General features: G+C 37.1%; 1 long non-coding RNA gene across 1 annotated transcript in view; it reads left to right on the top strand.

The window, feature by feature from the left end:
- Positions 1 to 2,501: 2,501 nt before the first annotated feature.
- Positions 2,502 to 19,587, top strand: part of LOC306638667 — a 356,225-nt gene continuing 339,139 nt past the window's right edge. The window contains exon 1 of the long non-coding RNA XR_013757526.1: positions 2,502 to 2,607. This is a non-coding gene — a long non-coding RNA (uncharacterized lncRNA). The remainder of the gene's footprint in view (positions 2,608 to 19,587) is intronic.

Below are 19,587 nucleotides of genomic sequence, written 5' to 3'. Positions count from 1 at the left end.
CCTTTTTCATCATGAATTTTAATGAATTTTAATAACTTGAGTCTCTCTCTCTCCCCCCCCCCCCCCCACCAATTCTGGCTTCCAGAACTGTGGCGGGGGGGGGAACTTCCATTATTTTGTGGTCACCTTGTTTGTGGTATTTTGTTATTGCAGATACAGGAAATTAATACAGCTCCTAAGGGACTTTTTCAAACTACTGACCACATTAGCATGCAGTCACTTGAGTGATCTGACTTGTGCTCTGGTCAGATTCTGTTTCTATGTTCAGGCATTTTGTCTACCACTTGTGCAGTTCTCTCAGCCCAGTACATTTGTATTCCCTACCTACTGCCAAGTATAAAAGACTTATATTTATGTACTCCCACTTCAAGGCTCTAATCAGTTCTGCATCTTCCTGATCAGAATTATTTGTTCACTCCCTGTCTTCTATAGTATGTTGCTGTGACTTCTATCTTGTTCTGTTTCGGGTTGTAGATATTTGTTTAGAGCCTGTTTCACCAAAGTGCAAGTTTCATTAAATCAAGATCTTTGTGTTCTATTTCTGTATGTTGGTTAATAATGAGCACAGTGATCTGCTTACTGGATTTCATAATGTCTGTTAAATGAATGAATTAGCGAAGGAGTCAATGAAACTTGTAATTACCTAGTGCTCTGTTTGGTTAGTAGTTAGACTTCCCTTCTTCCTTTATCAATCAATGACAGGAGATATAGAAAAACTCCCTTTCAAGATTCATTATTTTGTATTACATGGTTCTCATTATCCCTTTGGAAACCACAACTCTGGAAAGAATAAGATGTTAAATCCAGAATATTTTTTGGAGAATCAGAGACAAAGAAAAAAATGAATTAATTGGGTGACCAGCAAAAAAATGAGACAGGATGAACTTAAGGATGAATCTTTTTGCAAGTTTTAGACATGACCGAGGAGCTAGGAAGAGGATCCAATTATATTTCCTTTAATTCCATTTTTATGTGGAAGGCAAACAATCATGCTTAGTCATTATATAGTTGCTGCTATTTGACAAGTGAACGTTTTGCTGAGTGCATGTATCCTCTTTCAAGGGTGCTGGGCAAATGAATGACAGCTGAAAGAGCATCTGTGGGTTTTCTGGTTCAGGTCCACTACTTCCTTCTATGTCCTAGTTGGAACTTCCTTCGATATTCCGGTCCTCCAGGAAAGCTGTTTGTTATAGCAGATGTACGGCCAAATTCATTATTCTCACAAATCCTGTTTATCCTAATTTCATCTCCTGTTTTGTGGGAAGAAACGCCCAAGTTAGGTACTGCAGTACTTGGTGTTTGCTGAGGCATAGAGGACTTTGATACTGCTGAGCTGCCACTCCTTCTGCAGCTCACTAGGAGAGGCTCTGGGGCTCTCTATTCTTCATGTGGGGAGGCAATACAGCAGCAGGCATTTTTTTTTCCCAAGGTCTTTGGCTGAAAAGCAGAAATTTGTCGGCCCTATGCATTATGTCTGAACCCTCAAGGCAGTACTTAGAATTCATGCTCCCCACCTGTGTCTACCAATATACTCCCTAGTGCATGACAAAATTATTCACATAGTGGGTTTCAGGTCTGTACCCAAATCTTTTTAATTATTTATACTCTAATCACACTTCATTACTTTTTAACTAAAAATCTCATTTCAGTAGGGTGAAGACTCCAATGCAATTTGAGTAATTTCAAAGAGCCATGAAAATCCTGCATTTGGGGGCCGTATTTTAAGAAAGATGCAGAATACTATTTAGAACCTTTTCCAATTTATGTAATAAAATGCCACACAGTGATTTGTGCTTCAGTGAAACTCAAAAACCAAGTTGGAAGCAGTTACAAAAGGTTACTTAAATTTTTTTTTTCTTGGAGCACTTTTTGATCAATAAATTTTTGGCAATATTCATGCAGCGGTTTGCTTTTCTTTTTTAAAACAGATTTTATTCTTTCCTTCAATATTGTGCTGAAAGCCAAATGATGTTTCAGTAAATCTTTACTTCATGGCAGAGCTATCATTCTGACTACTGTGATTTTGTGAAGGGAGAGGAAATTCTACAAAGGCCTCCAACATCAGTCAAAATAAATTGTTTCAAAGGTGTCTTTGGTGGCTTAAAAACAATCTCAGTGAACCAGATATTTTCCCCCTCGTTTCAGCCTGAAATCAATCTCTTTCTCTCTCTCTCTCTCTCTCTCTCTCTCTCTCTCTCTCTCTCTCTCTCTCTCTCTCTCTCTCTCTCTCTTTGTGCCAAATATTTCTCCAAGGAGAAGGAATCCATTGTGTCCTTGAGGTTCTCACCAGCAGCTTCTTAGCAAGAGAGCTTTTGCACAGGGTCACAGAACTGTGATCCAGGAGATCCAGCTGAGAGATTTCTCTTTTCTCTCGCAGATCTAAAAACAGAGGTAACTCTGTTAACTCTGACTTTTGTTGTGGTTGAAAATTTTGGGGATTTCTCATGAGTGTTTCTTTTTATTAATTCTCCATGGGCAAAAATTATTATTATTATTATTATTTTTGGTGCTGGGGATCAAACTCAGGGACTTGTGCTTGCAATGCAAGCACTCTACCGACTGAGCTATCTCCCCAGCCTGCAAAAATTAATTTTAATTTATATTAATGTGCATAGCAAGGTGGTACTTGTGACTGACTTTTTAAAGACATGTAAAAAGCTTGATCATTAGTGAACATTCAATGTACTTGTGAAGCTATTTTATCTTATCAAGTCCAGAACATGGCCAAGAGGCATCAGTCCTCTGTTTACTGCTGATTGATGGCTTACTGAATAATTCCTTGGGGAAGACCTTCTTTCCCTAGAGCCTTAACTTACTGTGTAAACTGCAGAGATTGGGTCAAACATGATTTCCCTAGTTGCTCTATGGAATACACTGATCTTGATATCCTAATAAGTATTCTGCAGTTGTACCAAAACTTCCATGGTCAAATTGGTATGAGAAATGTTTCCCGGTATATTCCTTTCTTAAAGATTTATGTTTCCTTTTAGCATTTTGAAGCTTCAAGTACTTCTTTATTAAGAAAACCTGCAAAAATCTAGAACCTTAAACTTAACTGGTCATTGCTTCCAACAGATAGACTAGTCATGCATATATAAAAATTGCATTGACTTGAACTAAGAAAATCTCTCCTCTATCTCTCCCTCTCTCACAGTCTAATGACAGTAGAGTGGGGGCTCTTTTCTTCATAGTTACTCAGGGATAACACCTGATATAGTATAGGCCATCATGAAAATTATAGGTCATTTTGCTAGAAAACACAGAGAAAGTTTATGAGAGTCTCAAACCCATCATTAAATATTATAGCCCAATACAAAGCATACCACTTGCACTCACAACTCATTGGTCAGAATTAGTCACATGACTCTGGTAAACTACAAAGGAGACAGGAAGTATCCTAAGGAGAGAACAATTGGATGGTGACAATCAGAACTAACGACATCCATGAATCTGAAATCTTTTCTTAGTGAAAAGCTCTAATTGATTTTTAGAATTACATTCTGGAAAACTCTATAGTGGATGAATCTCCTAAGAGCACTTTTAGACCTGAAAATCTACAATTCTGTGATTTAATCATAAAAAACTTTTCCCTTTTCAGATCAGTGTGTGTGTTTTTCCTGGAAAAACAAAACAAAACAAATCAAAACATCTTCTCAACTTTTTTGTTGTTAATTGTGACAAAATATACATAACATACAATAAAACCCATTGTACTTTATGAGCTAAAGCTTTATCAGATTAACCTTTTAACTAACTGTAGAACCTTTCAAGAGAGTTGGCTTATATTAGAACATGCCTCCACACCAGTCATTGAACAAAGAGAGAGATTAATTGCATTTTAAGTCCAGTTACACACATACCCTTGGATTAAAAGAGGAAAAGGTTTACCTATGACTAAATCCTATTGAAACCCAGGAATTAGACGGTGGGTTCAGGGCAAATCTGTGAGCCACTCCTTGGTAGATAAGAGGAGAAAGAACTCGATTGCTAGAAATACAGCACACATACACTCAGGGAAATTGGCATCCTCTGTATTTTATGTTTTTAATGATTCTGAAGTCCATTGTTTCCACAAAACTGAAAAAAAATCTCAGGTGCTGGAAATGCAAATAAGGTAATTACCTTCATTCCCACTAAGCCCCTCTCTCTTAGGGCTTTTTTTTTTTTTTTTTTTTTTTTTTTTTTTGGTCATAAAATCTGTTTGTTTTCTAAGAAAATCATAAGACTAAAGTCTTGTAGAAATGGGAGAATTGACTTTAGCATAGTGTAATTTTCTTTCTAGTGTGGGATTCAATTTATACTGTTTGGGTGAGCCTCTTCCTGTCTCCAATAAGAGAGGTTCAATCCATCTATAGTTCATTCTGACCAGCTGCCTGGTAAGGTCCTCAGTGGTCAGGGTGATATTTAATTTGTCACAAAACAGCCTGAGGCTATGATAAATTCATTACCTTCTACCTTCCTTCCCATAATATGCATGTGATTTGTTGATGTGTTTATATAGCGTTCTGGGAATAGAGGCAGATTTATAAACATTTTGTAATGCCAAATGGAGTTTAGCACAGCACTGTGCATAGTCATGGTTTGTGAATTGCTAATAGGCCACGATTCTGGCTTAAATATACATCACATCCCGAGACATTAATCAATTCCTAAAGCTGAGTGAACACAAGGCTTGTCCTTCAGGGACACAAAATGCCTATTTTGAAGAAAGGAATTATAATAAGGAGCACATAGTTATTCCAGACCTTGAAGCTCTTAGCAGCAGCACATCTTTTGTTTCATTTCTGAATGAAAAGCATTTACAAAAAGATACTTGTGGTAGATTCAGCCTGACTTATTTTTTTTAAATGAATAAATCTACTGGCTTTGCATCTATATGAAATATTCAATTGTTTGACAACTTATTGATTGTCAAATATTGGCCCTTATATTATATAATGAAAAGCTCCTCTTCTATGTAAAAATCTCTCTAAGGCTGAGCACATTGTGAAAAATTAATGGATTTATAAGTGGAAGAAAACAGAATCTCCTTTTTCTTCTTTTCTCTTTGTGCTTTGCTGTCACATACTGTTAAAACTCTGCTGACTTCATTTCCTTTGCTTATGTTTCCAGAGTACATTTTTTTTTCAGTGAAATTAAGATACATTAGAAGTCCATTAAGATGCCATATCTACATACACAGCACCTTCAAATATCCTTTAATATATATCCCTTAATGATGTACTCAGCAATATGTAAAATACCTTAGGCAACCTAGTATCCTCTCCATTTTAAAGATGTGATAACTGAGATTTAAATTTCTATTTACGAATATTTGGCTAAAATGTGATCGAGTTGGGATGGAAAACCAACCTTCTGGTATAAACCTAAGGATTTCCCTGATTTTGGTAACTGTTAATACAATCACCTCTCTGGTTAAGTGATTTAATACCATTTGCTTAAAAGTGGTTCCTTGGGCTTCAATAAGGTAATGAACTCCTCAAGTTGCAAAAATGAAAATAGAGCATTAAAATAAAATATTTGGTGAGAATATACACCATATGAAATCCAGAGGATTTAAAATTTCTGAATTGCCTTTGGTGTCTTTGTTTCCAGGCCTGAGGTTCTAGCCAGTTGAGGCTGGCCTAGGGTTGGGAATATTCAGAATTTCTTTATGAAACACTATATGGAGGAAACATTTCTTTGGCACTCCTCCAATTTGAAAGGAGCCAAATTAGCATATCTTTTCTTAGTCCATCCTCTTCCCTACTCTAATCTAGAGAATGGGGAGTGACTGATCTGATTAATACACCTGGAAAAAAAATGAAGAGAGCACAGTTATACTCAGCTAAGCTGCTCCCATCTATTTTCAAAGTACTCCTTCCGCTCTGCTCCTCCAGGACTGACTCTGCCCCTTTGGGGGTCAGGGTAGGAGGCTTGATCTAATTCAGCCTGGTTGGGACTAGCTGGTGAAATCTGCCTGATTCTTTGATACAGATATCAGCTGTCTCTGCTAGACCTTTGTTAAATGTGGTGTTTGGGTGTCCATCTGACATTCCTCGACCTTATGTTTTTTAAACATTTGTTCACATCCTAGGATGATTACATAGGTATCATTTATTGAGCTGGCTTAAAGATCTCAGTAGCCATGAGCTTAGCATTTCTATATCATTTAAATATTTTTTAACTTTGGAGCATTTGTTGGAATAATCTATGACCCAAATCCTGCAAAATAGTTGATAATATTAATAATAGTAATAGTTGCAGATGAAAATGGCACTGTCCTAAATATTTTCCTTGCTTTATCTCTTTTAATCCTAATTGTAATAGTTTAATGAACATGTATGTTATGTTTACCTTTTCTATAAATGACTGAGATTCAGGTTCAGTATCTTTCAAAAAGAATGTCTCCCTTTATCAACAAAGCAGCATAAAAACACTTCGGTGTAGAGCAACAAAGGCTGATTGGATGGTGAAGGATTCTGTCCTGTGCCTCCACACCTCTCCTTAGTTCCAGAGAACTTCCTTCCAGGTTGCTGGCGGGCTGCCATGCCAGCCCTTAGCGGGTTGACTTCTTGGGGAGGAGGCAGCAAGCAGCAGAGAGTAGTTTGCTGTCCTTGCTCTTGACAATAGGAAGCAATAAATTGCATAAAAGCCATCATCCTTGTCACAGCAGGGCATTTTGCCTACATCATTCTTTTTCCTCTTTCACCTTCTGTACCTGTCTTAGTCCATTCACTGATTCTGCAATAATAAAGTAATTGAGACTGGGCAATCTATAAAAAAAGGAAATTTTTTTCTCATACTTTGGAAGGCTGAGAAATCCAGGCTCAAGGAGCTGGCATGGCTGGTGCCTGGTAGGGGCCCACTTGGTCGAAGAGTTGAAGAAAATGAAACCTCTGCCTGAAGACTCCCTTTTATAAGGGCTCTAAACATCCAGGAGGGTGCCACCCTCATTATTTAATCACCTCCATAAGACCCCACCTTTTAATACAACAACCACATGGTCATGGAATTTCATCATGTGAATTTTTGGGGACACATTCAAACAATAGCAGACCCACATTTCTTTCCACATTTATTTTTTTAGTTGTTTATTTATTAGTTCTCCTTCCTTCCTCCTTTGCTGTCCTCCTCCTCCTCCTTCTTCTCCTCCTCCTCCTCCTCTTCCTCCTCCTTCTTCTTTTTTAACTGTGGGTTGAACCCAGGGGTGGTTAATCACTGAGCCACATCCTCAGTCCATTTTATTTTTTATTTTGAGATGCTTAGGGCCTCTTTAAGTTGCTGAGGCTGGCCATGAACTTGCAATCCTCCTGTTTCAGGAGTGCCTGGGATTAGAGCTACCCATGCCCACTCTTTCTTCCTTCTTTTCTGCTCTTCCTTCCTCTCCCTCTTTCTTCATCCATTTTTTTTTTTTTTTTTTTTTTTTTTTTTTTTTTTTGGGTGCTGGGAATTGAACCCAGGGTCTTGTACATACAAGACAAGCACTCTACCAACTGAGCTACCTCCCCTGCCCCTCCATTTTTTTTTTTATTAACATCTTCCTGACATTTTTGTTGCTATTACTGAAGCCCTGATCTGATTCATCCACTGTTACCCCCACCTGCTTTAATTTTCTCAACAACTGCAATTTTATCCCCTAGTAAATTAAATTCAAGTCATTGCTGCCAGAAAAGTAGCTCTTAAATGACAGTGTAAGTTGTTTCTCAATGAGGCTTCCCCCTCCCCATTTATGAGATAATTGGAAGTAAATCTGAGAGCATAAAAAATAGAAGGAGTGAAAGTGATAGAAAGATAATTTTATACCAGACTCTGTTGGAATTCTTTTAGAACTTTTAACTGCCCTAGCTAAATAAATGGCCACATTTCTTTTCCATTTCTCATATTTCAGGAACTAATTTTCTTGGATTGATATTATTTGAGAGTGAAGTGTAATGTATACATCAAAACATTTAAGAATTAATTTTATCTGTCACAATTAACCCTAACTCATAACCAGTAAATTCCTAAATTTTAATTATTTTGCTTTGTCAATAAATAATATATTATGATTAGTTCAAAATTCTACTTACTAACTCATTGCCAAATATTCTAGGTATACATTATCAATCTTAAGATTTTAATGGGAGAAAAATAATTCTTTTTGGCTGATTCGACATGTTTTGTCTCAACATTTTGTCTCAATGTTTTGTCTTTAGACTGGCTCATTTATAATCCCAGAACTACCAGACCTATGTGGATATCAGAAATTTTCTAAGTCTCAGTTATCTCAGCTATAAAATGAGGAATGTGATAATTCCTACTCTCACTGAGCTGTGATGAAAACTAAATAGGAATAATTTATGTCACACTCTTAAAACAATTTCTAGAATATAGGGAGTGAGGTGGATTTCAAATATGTCCACAGATTCTTCAATGTTCTCTCTTCAAGCAGTAGCTCTCAATTCCTTCTGATAGTAGTCTGGGCTTAGTGACTTAATTTCAACAAATGGATTACAGAGGATATAATGATATGTCAACTCTTATACTAGGCATGTGTCTAGTTGTTTTCTTGAGTTGTTTGCTTTAAAGTAAGCTAACTGCACATTGCTAGAGCACTTAAGTTGCATGTGGTGAGTAGCCAATGAGGAAGTGAATCTTCTTCTCAGCAACTGTATGAATTAACTTATAAGCAGATCCTCCACATCAGATGACTAAACTGGCCATCGTCTTGCCTTCAACCTCATGAGAGGCCCTGAGCCAGAACTACTCAACTATCTGCTTTTGGACTCTGAACCCTCAACTATGAGATAATAAGTATTTGTTGCCTTAAGTTTAGACTTTTTGTATTATGCAGTGACAGATAGTAACTAATACATTTATCATTCAAGAAATGTTAGCCATCATTTTTGCTCATTCACTCTGAGTAGTTGTGGAAATTTTCTTGAGGCACATGAGCACATCCAGTTTTCAATTGGAGTCCCATTAAGTCTCAAGATGGTGAAAATTGGACAAACCATTTTGTGTTAGAGTTTCAATCTGGTTTTGAGGTGATTTCTAAATTCAGAGCCAGAATTAAATGCTCTTACCTAATAAAGAACAATTTGATGAATTTATTTGCTACAGCAGGATGATAATTTTTAAAGAAAATGACTGAAAAATACTACTTGTCAAGCTTCGCTAATACTCAAAGGAGTGAACATATGTGTGCACTTGCCTTATGTAAGTACATTTTACTTCTCAAGAGCCTATTTATTCCTTCTGATCAAAGAGAGAACCAACTCTCTGAGTGTAAATAATTTCCTGAGATGGTGTAAGAATCAGAATGTAGACTGTACCTACTGCTCCTGAGAAAGGAAATACAGTATCATAACTCTTAAGAAGATTATTTCATTAATTGAGTGGGACCCTGGGTTCATTCCCCGTGGGCACCAAAGGTTATGCATATGTGCCTGCGTATGTGTGCATACATGCACACACACACACACACACCCCACATATACACAAAGGTTAGGTCATAACTAGAGACCACATGCCTTATCCCAGTGAGACTTCTCCCTAATGTGTGTCGAAAGTCCTGGTAAGCAATCAGAAGAACTGGTGAGGCTAGGGAAAATTCAACACAGACTGTGACACATTTAGGAAATCCAATTCCAGAGCATACCAGCCTTGCTGAGAATGACTCAGTTGTTTCATCTCTTTCTCACACTGCAAAGATCTACCTGAACTGATCAAGGCTGTCAAGGGAATGGAAAGACATGATGAATAATGAAGATAATTCAAAAGTATTCTGGTACCCATTGTCCATAAAGTTTAGTGTTACTTCACTAGTGTTCTTGAAATAATATTTTTCAAAAATATTTTTTTCAGTGAACAATGGAGTAAACTGATAACCTAATTTACATATATTTTGGAGGGAGCAGTTGAAGGGGCTTTTTAATAGTATAGACATTTTTCTTCTTTCTATGTTTCAGTCAGCTCTTTCACTGTTGTGGTTAAAGGACCTGATGAAAACAACTGAGGAGGTGAAAAAACTTATTTAAGGGCTCACAGTTTCAGCGGTCTCAGTCCATATTCAGCCCGCTCCATTTCCCAGGGGCTTCAGGTGAGTCTGAACATCATGGTGGAAGAGCGTGGCAGAGGAGAGTAGCTCACATGATGATCAGAAAGTACGGAGAGAAACTCCACTTGCCAGATACAAAGCCACGTCCCCAATTCCCACCTCCTCCAGCCACACCCCACTACTCCAATTACCACTCAGTTAATCCTTACCAGGGGATTAATTCACTGATTGGGTTAAGGCTCTCACAACCCAATCATTTCTCCTCCGAACCTTCTTGCACTGTCTCACACATGAGCTTTTGGGGGACACCTCACATCCAAACCACAATATTCTACTAGGAAATGGAATGATGCCATTCAGTGTCTCTCAAATGCCTAGATATTTCTTCTCTAAGATTTTTTTTAAGCAGTCATCTTGGCCACTGGTCACTTCAACACAAAGAATTGTTACTTATTAACAAATTGATAACTTGATGATAGTAAATTTCAACTACTGCCAAATTCACTAGAGGTCTGGTATCTAATTTTTGGTATATGTCCAAACAAGTGAACTTAGAGGCTAGTAATTACATGGCAATGTGATTACAGAAATATTAATTGGTAGCCTTATTTGGGTCAGACTTGCATACCAGAAGGCTACCTCTCAGGTGCTCTTGGCCACTCATCAGTCAGTTCATGAGATTCCTTGTTTCGCAATGGTGGATTGTCTCAGAAAGTCTTGGCAAAGTCAGCTCTTGCCTGTATTTCAGGAGCCAAGAAAATTCTGGTGTTGATTCCAGACAAGCAAGCCCTACTGGGAATCACAAAAAGGAACAGCTGGTAACAGAGCTGAAAGTACATATATTACCCAGAGAACAGAGCATTATTTAGGAGGACTGAACATTTCTGTTCTTCTTTCTTGGCCAAGATGCCTAGAGGCAAACTTTTGGTTTTGAAAAAAGAATTTGCCTGTTACTTTTTGTGTGACCTTAGATACTTTACTTCATCTCTTAAAGCTTCACACCATCATCTAAACATCAGGATGATAGCAATACCAACCTCAGAGGACATCAAGAGGATTTGTTAAAATTATATCTATAAAATGTCTAATAATTATTAATCTCACAGAAAATGATAGCAATTACTAATAAAAGAATAATAGTAACAACAATGACTAAAGCTGTTTTCCATACAAAGCCCATTTACTTTTTAGTAAAGCAGGGTGAATGCCATTCTTTGAATTTAGGATGATAAATGCCGAGTTTTTATGTTTCTGTGTGTGCAGTGGTGGTGGTGCATAGAAGTGCCCAAGTTCAGTCATCTGAAGTTTTATATTGGATTATTATAAGGGCCTTTTAATAATCTACCTGTTTCACTGACAGTTCTCTGGTCTGCTCTCAATCCAGAAGCTTCCACAATCATTCCAAAATGAAGAATCAGAGCTTATCATGCCTCCAACAGTCTCTCATTACTCAAAACCAAGAACTATAGGCCTATGGGCCCTCATGACCTGTTTCCTTTAGCCCAACTCTTCAACAGTTTTCTCTACTTGCTTTCTAATTCTTTAATCCCTATTGCATCATTTTAACCTCTTTCTCTTATTTGAACAAGTCAGACAGACTCCCACTACAGGTCCTTTGCACTTACTGTCTCCTCTGTCTGAGACCCTCTATTTCTCTCAATTTCTCTGTCTTAAGCTGTTGCTTTATAAGAGATGTTATCCCTCCATCATTGAATATACTGTATACCTTTGAGGCATTTATCTTTCTGCCTTTATCCCAACCAAAATCCCTCTCAAAATTAATATGCTTTTAATGTTTTCTTTCCCCAGTACCTAACACTACCTTTTATAGATAAGTATAGATAACAAATTTATATAGATATACATACATATATTCATATCCATAGATGTGTCATCTGTTTTCTCCTCTTCTATCAGAAAGTGAGTTACGTAGACAGCTTTTTATTTTGTTTAGTGCTATATTCCTAGATATTAGAAAATGCTTGGCATGAGGCAGGTAGTTAATGGATATTCATTGAATGAATAAAGGAATCAATTCTTTGTGATTATTCTTAGATAGAACACTACTCAACATTCTCTCTCTCTCTCTCTCTTTTTTTTTTTTGGCAGAGATACCGGGGATTGAACTCAGAGACACTCGACCACTGAGCCACATCCCCAGCACTATGTTGTATTTTATTTAGAGACAGGGTCTCACTGAGTTGTTTATCACCTTGCTTTTGCTGAGACTGGCTTTGAACTTGCCGTCCTCCTGTCTCAGTCTCCCCAGCAGCTGGGATTACAGGTAATGCCCAGTACTACTCAGCATTTTTGACGAGTTTTTTTCTTGGTTTGAAAGAGATCTGAAATATTCACACTCAATAAAAATAGTGATTTTTCTAAGACCTTACAAGTAAGTTAGTAGACTATTAGGAACTAGAATTCTCCTGTCTCTTACTCAGTCTGGTGCTCTATTTAAATTTGTCGTAAGGCATGTCAGAATGTTCTATAAATAAATTGTTCAGGGCTCATTGGTGAAAAAAATATAAATATTATTATCAGACGTCTAGGGTTTGACAAAAACTCTTGAATAAATAATGAATAGTGGAGTTCACTACAAAATTAGGGCAAGAATAATTTTTATCAGGAAATGTGGTTTAAAACCAAAAAAGACTAAAGAAATTTCCACGTTTGTTCAATGGTGATGGGTTAATTGGTTTATTTGCTGCATACCAGTTAGTGTCCTGTGGGCTGAAATGTGCTAGTCTTGAGTGGCTGACATCTGTTAGAGTCAGGAAAGGAAGACATATAGCACAAGGTGTACTTTAGAAGGGCTTCATGGGATAGGTGACACCTGAGTTGAGTCTTGAAGTATAAGTAATTCTTAATAGATAGAGAATGAATGATGGGAGATGACTGGTGAGCAGTGAAAGCAAAGTCAAAGTCAAGGTTGTGTGCAAATTCATACACAGGCATTAGGGACTGGCAAATAGGCCCAGAGCAGTAGGTTAGTGGAGGGGACCAGGAGAAAAGGGCTAGCTGTGCAGATGGCCTGATGCCAGATGGTAAAGGGTCTCAGGGGCATGGATCTACAAACACCTTGTTGAAGGAGAGACATTCTCTTTTCTCTTTTTTGGTAAACCTGAGAGCCTATAATACTGTTCTGATATTCCACACACTTTCTTAGATATCAATTTTTCATTATTTGAATTTTCAGATCCCAAGTCATTTAAGGTTCTTTTATTGTGAGAAAAAATTAATATGGTTTTTAGACTACTATATGTCTCATTCACAGATGGAGTTTAAGGGGTCAAAACCTGGTTCTAATGTACAGGCCTATACTGAAAGATTATAAGATTGTAAGACTAAATATATATCTTTTATTATACATTCCAAGCTGTGATTATTTTTGGAGAAGAGAATACACACACACACACACACACACACACATATATTTCCATAGTCACTTTCCTTCATATATATATATATATATATATATATGTATATATGAAGAGAGAAAGAGTGAGAGAAAAACAGATATACACAGTTCAATTTAAATACAGAATATTTTATTTGTATAATAAATATCCCACATAAGGAGCCAATAGTATAATTTTAAGGGAGTTGTGAAGTTTACATGATGGAAACTACACTTTAAGAGAAGTGTTAGATTTATATAACATAGGTTTTCTTTACCTAGCTTTCCTTCACATCACAATAAAATACAAAAAACAATAAAAACTCCAACAAAATTCTGGAAGGCCAAAGATTCTTTTTAATAGATGATGAATGTTCTGGGATATTACTGTGATTAATCAAATAGATAATATTCTACTTGCATTTGTCAGACAAGGTGCTGGAATGTTTCCGAAGATGTTTGTTAAGATAGAAACACAAAGTAGCCATCAGCACCTTCTCCTTCCCTTTAGTTGATAAATAATTACAGAAAGAATAATCAGAAATTGGAAGAGATCAGAGGAAGTAGATGAGTTCTTCCCAGATGATGTAGAGTCTTCCTCAGTGGAATTCAGGTCACGTAGTCCGAAGCTCAGACCTGCTTTGGTTTAATCAGCTTGCTGAACATTAGAGTCAAATACAGCCATGTTGATCCAGGCCCCACATACATAATTTATTTCCCTTAAATTAGGTCTTGTTTCACTCCCTTTGTCTGACATATTATTTTGACAGCTACAATGGAGACAGTACAGTATTTTAGCAGGTTTATGTATGCATGTATCTGTGTACGTGCTTGAAGAATGTACACACACAGATCCAGTGTTAAGGCATGTCATTTCATTCCAGGCATACAATGAATACAGAACAGTCCTGGATTTTAAGCAAGAGTTCAACCTCCTCCATTTTGGTAAATTATTGGTGTTGAATATAGGCCTATTCTCCCTTGCAGAATTGGACAAGTCACAAGAATACAGCACTAAACACCTGCTTACACTGTGAGCAATGTCTGAACTAATTCATCAAGACCTACAGTGAGAGATTCCACAATGGCCGCTCAGGACAAACACAAAGATTTAAAATCCAAGGATACTGACATGCTCTTTTCAATGGTTTTAAAAAAATTCTGGCAAAAAATACAATTGCTATTTCTTTGCTTTCTGTCCATGGCTGAAAGCATGAAATTTGAGAGTGCAAGGAGTTAGAGGGATAAGCATGGCAGGCAAACCTGACAGATCTTTATGACATGTGATATTTAGACATCAGCCATCCCATAGCCAGATCCAAAGTGGAACAACAGAAAACGCTATTAATTCTATTGCCTGGCAAGTGGCCTGGAGAAACTGAATTTATATGAATTCCACTCATGACTTTTAGTATGATTAAAAAAAAAATTAAGAGAGTAGCTTAAGAATGTTTCTGCAAAATTCATTCAAGAGTGGCTTCAGAGCAGCAGTTTCACTTATGTAAAGCATTTTGCCTGTCGGTAACACACACATTTGTTCATGTAGTCTTCTCTGCTCATTCTCGATGTAAAAGGAGAACCTGGTTTTCTGAGGTGATGATATTTATAGTTCAGCATCATCAAAAAGCAATTCCTTGCTTATTTGGGATTCGAAGCCTTGTCAGGTCTCCCTTGTGACTCATTCCATATTCATCCGGGACTCTATGCTTGCCTGCTTGCGCAATGCTCTCATGAATCCTTAATTCCATTTGAACTCAGCAATGCCATAGTCACTTTCCATCAACCCGCCCACTCAACTGAATTGTACCAGCCTCTTCTGTGTAGAGCATCACATTCCGACTTTAAGATTGATTGGGTGTTGGGTCACTGCCACAAAGACAAAGGAGGTCAAACTCAACACCTGCGGTTTGCTTTTAAGACCTGATACCATAATCATCCCTTCTGACTTCTAAAGCGGATGCTGATGAAATTTTCTGGGATTTACCTGCAAAACCCCATGTCTCCTTGAACTAGCTTCATGGACACTTCATCGCTGATGATGCAGTGAAATATTAATGATGTGTTACACTCATCTTTTATCAGCATAGAAAAACAGTCGAAGCTGAAATGACACAGTGTGGACAGAGCAGACTGATGTGTAGCCAATCTCCATCAAGCAATCTTCCTCATTCCCCAGGTTGCTTTTCTCTAAGAATGACTGGAGTGCTGACCAAATGTTCAACACAGAGTGCTGCTTGAGGTTCTAGGAGCTGCAACTAAGATAGATAGTGTAGCTGCTCACGGGGGCCAGAAATGGGGTGAGTCGGAGAGCGAGTTGGAATCCAGTGCCTGTCTCTAGGAGGTGAGGACATGACTACATATTCAGGACCAAGACAGAAGATCAGGTATACTGTCGGGAGGCAAGACAACATAAGAGCAAGGGTGGGTCAGGAAGGCTGAATTTGATATAACTACCAAGATGAAGGCTGCTGTCATGGTGACCTATTTATTTATTTATTTATTTATTTATTCTGGTAACGGGGATTGAACCTAGAGGGGTTCAACCACTGAATCACATCCTCAGTCCTTTTTTGTATTTTAATTTTGAGACAGGGTCTTGTTAATGTGCTGAGGCTGATTTTGAACTCACAATCCACCTGCCTCAACCTCCCATTTTGACTTTTTGAAATCGGTTTCCATAGAGTTGTTGACTTAGTTTAGGAACACAAAGTGGAGGATAGGAATATGCAAAGTACTTGGGAATTTGAAAACTTGGAGACCACTGATCCATATGACTGTGCTCTCCCTACTGGCACTTCAGTAACTGGAGATCAAAATAGTCAGATGTGGTATCTGCCTTGTGAGGTTCACAATCTGCAAGAGGAGACAGGAATGTAAATAATAGTGAGGTTAAAAAACCCTCCATCACTAACATTGAAAACTCACTGCATAGAGTACTATTTTAAATAATTCACATATACTACCTCATTTAATTCTCACAACCATATGGGCTAGTACTATTATCTCTATTTCACAGATCAAACAAACAGGAATGAAAAGAACTTTAGCAATAATGACATAAGGTTGCGTGTATAAGGAGTGGTTAAGTCTGACTCTGTGATACTCTAACCTATTCTAGGACACACGTATGAAGATTGATGTTGAGAAATACAGAACCTTCCAGAAATGTTGAGAATGGTGTGGAGACAGGAATTCATGGTCTGTGAGTAAGTGTCCCTTCACAACTTTCCAATGAGTTGGCTGAGATTGACATCAAGAGCTAGAATGGAAGTCCCTCCTGTAGCTCCAGGTGCAGATAAAGAGTGGGACTGTGCTAGACTATTTTGCTCTGAGTGGAAGAGGAGAGAATCACTTACTATGTACTGTGGATGCCAGGTTCCTTTGATGACAAAACTTTGGAACTTTGGAGTAACCAGTAGACCCTGGACAATTCTACGAATAAACAACAACTACAACAATAAGATCATCTGAGCAATGTTTAACTTGAGGAAGAAATTTTAAAGGACTTGTCACATTTGAAGTGCTGTCATATGGAAGAGAAAAAAAAATTGTTTCATGTGACTTTAATGAATGCAACCAAAACCAGTGATTGAAAATCATGGAAGACAGATGGCAACTTGATCAATAATTATTTTCCAAAACTAAAGCTACCAAAAATTAGAAGCTAGACTTTTGTAGTATTAATTTTTCATCACTTGATGTATTTGCTTAGAGTCTATGTCACCTTCTGTTGTGAATGGTAGTTTTTCAAACTTTCAGGTTCATAAGAACCACTTGGATGATTGATAATAATGCACATTTATGGGCATGACAGATTTTATTCAGATATCAGTCATGGGTATCAAGAATCTCTGCTTTTAATAAGCAAACCAGAGAATTCTGATGCAGATGTGAAATAATAAATTTAGAGACTGTAAAGGAGATTTTTCTTTTTAAAGGAGAATTTAAATCATATGATAAAAGTTCAATATAGTTCTATATGGAAAGCATGTTTTATCTATATCCAGAATCCTGGTTTTTAGATAGTCTTTATCACTTAGCATTTGATTATATTTTGTCCCATATTTATGATCTTGTTCATCCAACCAATATTTACTGAAAATATCCATGTACCAGGAGCTATTCTAGACATTGTGGAGACTTAATAATAAAAATCAGGGACGTTCCCAGTCCTTGAGGAGCTCAAAATCCAGCAAAGGGAGATTTTAAAAAAAAAATGAAATAATGTATTTCAGAAATACGTTTCTTTATGCAACCAGATGCAAACGCCTTTGGGGAATGATTGCCTTATTTAGCATTTAATACAGTATATAGAACAATGCTATGCAAAAACAGGTACTAAGATGGTGTTCATGTGTGTTTTTGTCTTTATTTTTTTGTTTTAATTTTGGTGCTGGGGTTTGAACCCAGGGTACTACAGATGCTAAGCATGTGTTCTACTTCTGAGCTTCACCCTCAGCTCACAAAAGTATATATTTAAAGAGACAATAAAATATTCAAACAAAAATAAATTTAGAGAAAAACTATAAAAATTTATATTTTTCTACTGTAAACCAGGCTCAGGCTAATATCAGTGGTTTATCTGGGAATTTCTCTGGGCATTATGATGGGGAATGTTTATAAGTGAGTGGATTTCTTGTCTTTGTGAATATAAAGAATATCCAGAGCAAGTGATATAAGCTTCTCATGATTTGGAGAGTTACTATCTTAGAGAGGTAGCAAAAACCTAAGACACCAAGAATAGGAAGGACAAGGGGACTTGACGGACCTTGGTATAGGGCAGGGATCAGTGAATAGGGTTTTCTATATGAAGAATCAGATAAACATTTTTGGCTATGTGGACCATAAATCTCTACCACAGCTATTCAATTCTGCAATTGTAGCATGAGAGGAATTATAGAAAATATAAATTTAAATCGACATGTTCTAATAAAAATTTATTTCAAAACTAGGTAAAAGGTGGGGCATGACCCTCAGACCAGTTTTCAGACTCCTGGTAAAGGAGAAATAGTTGAAAGAAACAATGTGTTTAGCCTGGAGAAGACAGAAGGAAAACAGTATTACTATTTTTAAATATTTGAATGACTTCCATGCAGAATAGGAGTTTGACTTTATTATATGACCAAAGGATTTACAATGAATGAGCTGAAAATTTATGTTAGCATCTTTTTCCATGTAAAACAATAACATTTAATAGTATTCTCCAGAGTAGTAATGTGTGTAATGGGTTTGGCATCACTGGACGCCCACTTCTTGGAAACATTCCAGACCAAGCAAGGCATTCTGATGAATGATTTGACTATATGTCCTTTTAAAGTACTTTTGCAACTATGAGCTTCCATGATGAACGTGGAATATAATGCAGAGAGAAGGGTGCAAGATAAGTTTAGTCTAATACACAGGCACAGATAAAGAGAGTCTAGCAGTTTCATGTGTTTAATTCCATCTATGGTAAATCAATTATTGGATGAAAGCAAAATCTGCTGAGTGTTAGGTACACCTATTAATAAGAATGCTAAAATAACCAAAGATTAATAATAGGTTAACTATCAATTCTATTTCCAGTGAGTTTGAGTTATAGACTTTTATGATTTTATCTAATAAATGGGTTGTTTATTTGAAAACTGATTAAAGACTTCACATTATACAGATTAAAAAGAGGTTTTAGCTGGGCATGGAGACATATGCCTATAATCCCAGCAGTTTCAGAGGCCGAGGGAGAAGAATTGCTAGTTCAAAGCCAGCTTCAGCAATTTAGTGAGGCTCTGTCTCAAAATAACATACATAAAAGGTTGGGAAAGTGGCTCAGTGTTTATACCCTCTTCGGTTCAATCCCATCCCCCCCCCCCCAAAAAAAAAGAGAGAGAGAGAGAGAAAGATAAAGAGAGGTTTGATTCTTCCTCCCTTTTAGAGTTCGGGGATCTTAAATTTTTGCTCAGTTTTAAAATTTCTTATGAAATCCTTTTGTGTATTTTCTGATGTTTTGCATTTATGAAGTGTAAATGCTAAACACATTGGCCCTTCCAGATGAATGTGTAGATCCATAAAATTAAAAAACAGTGATTTATTCAGAGGCTATTATCCCACTGATGTAAAAGAGGACCACACAGTGTCTGGAAGATAAACATGACAAGGAGCTAAATGGTTTAAAATTTGTGGTTCTCCTTAG

Source organism: Sciurus vulgaris, assembly GCF_902686455.1.
Source record: "Sciurus vulgaris genome assembly, chromosome: 11".
Lineage (NCBI taxonomy): Eukaryota > Metazoa > Chordata > Mammalia > Rodentia > Sciuridae > Sciurus > Sciurus vulgaris.
Note: the sequence above shows the minus strand (reverse complement) of the source record. Positions and strands in the feature narration are given on the sequence as shown.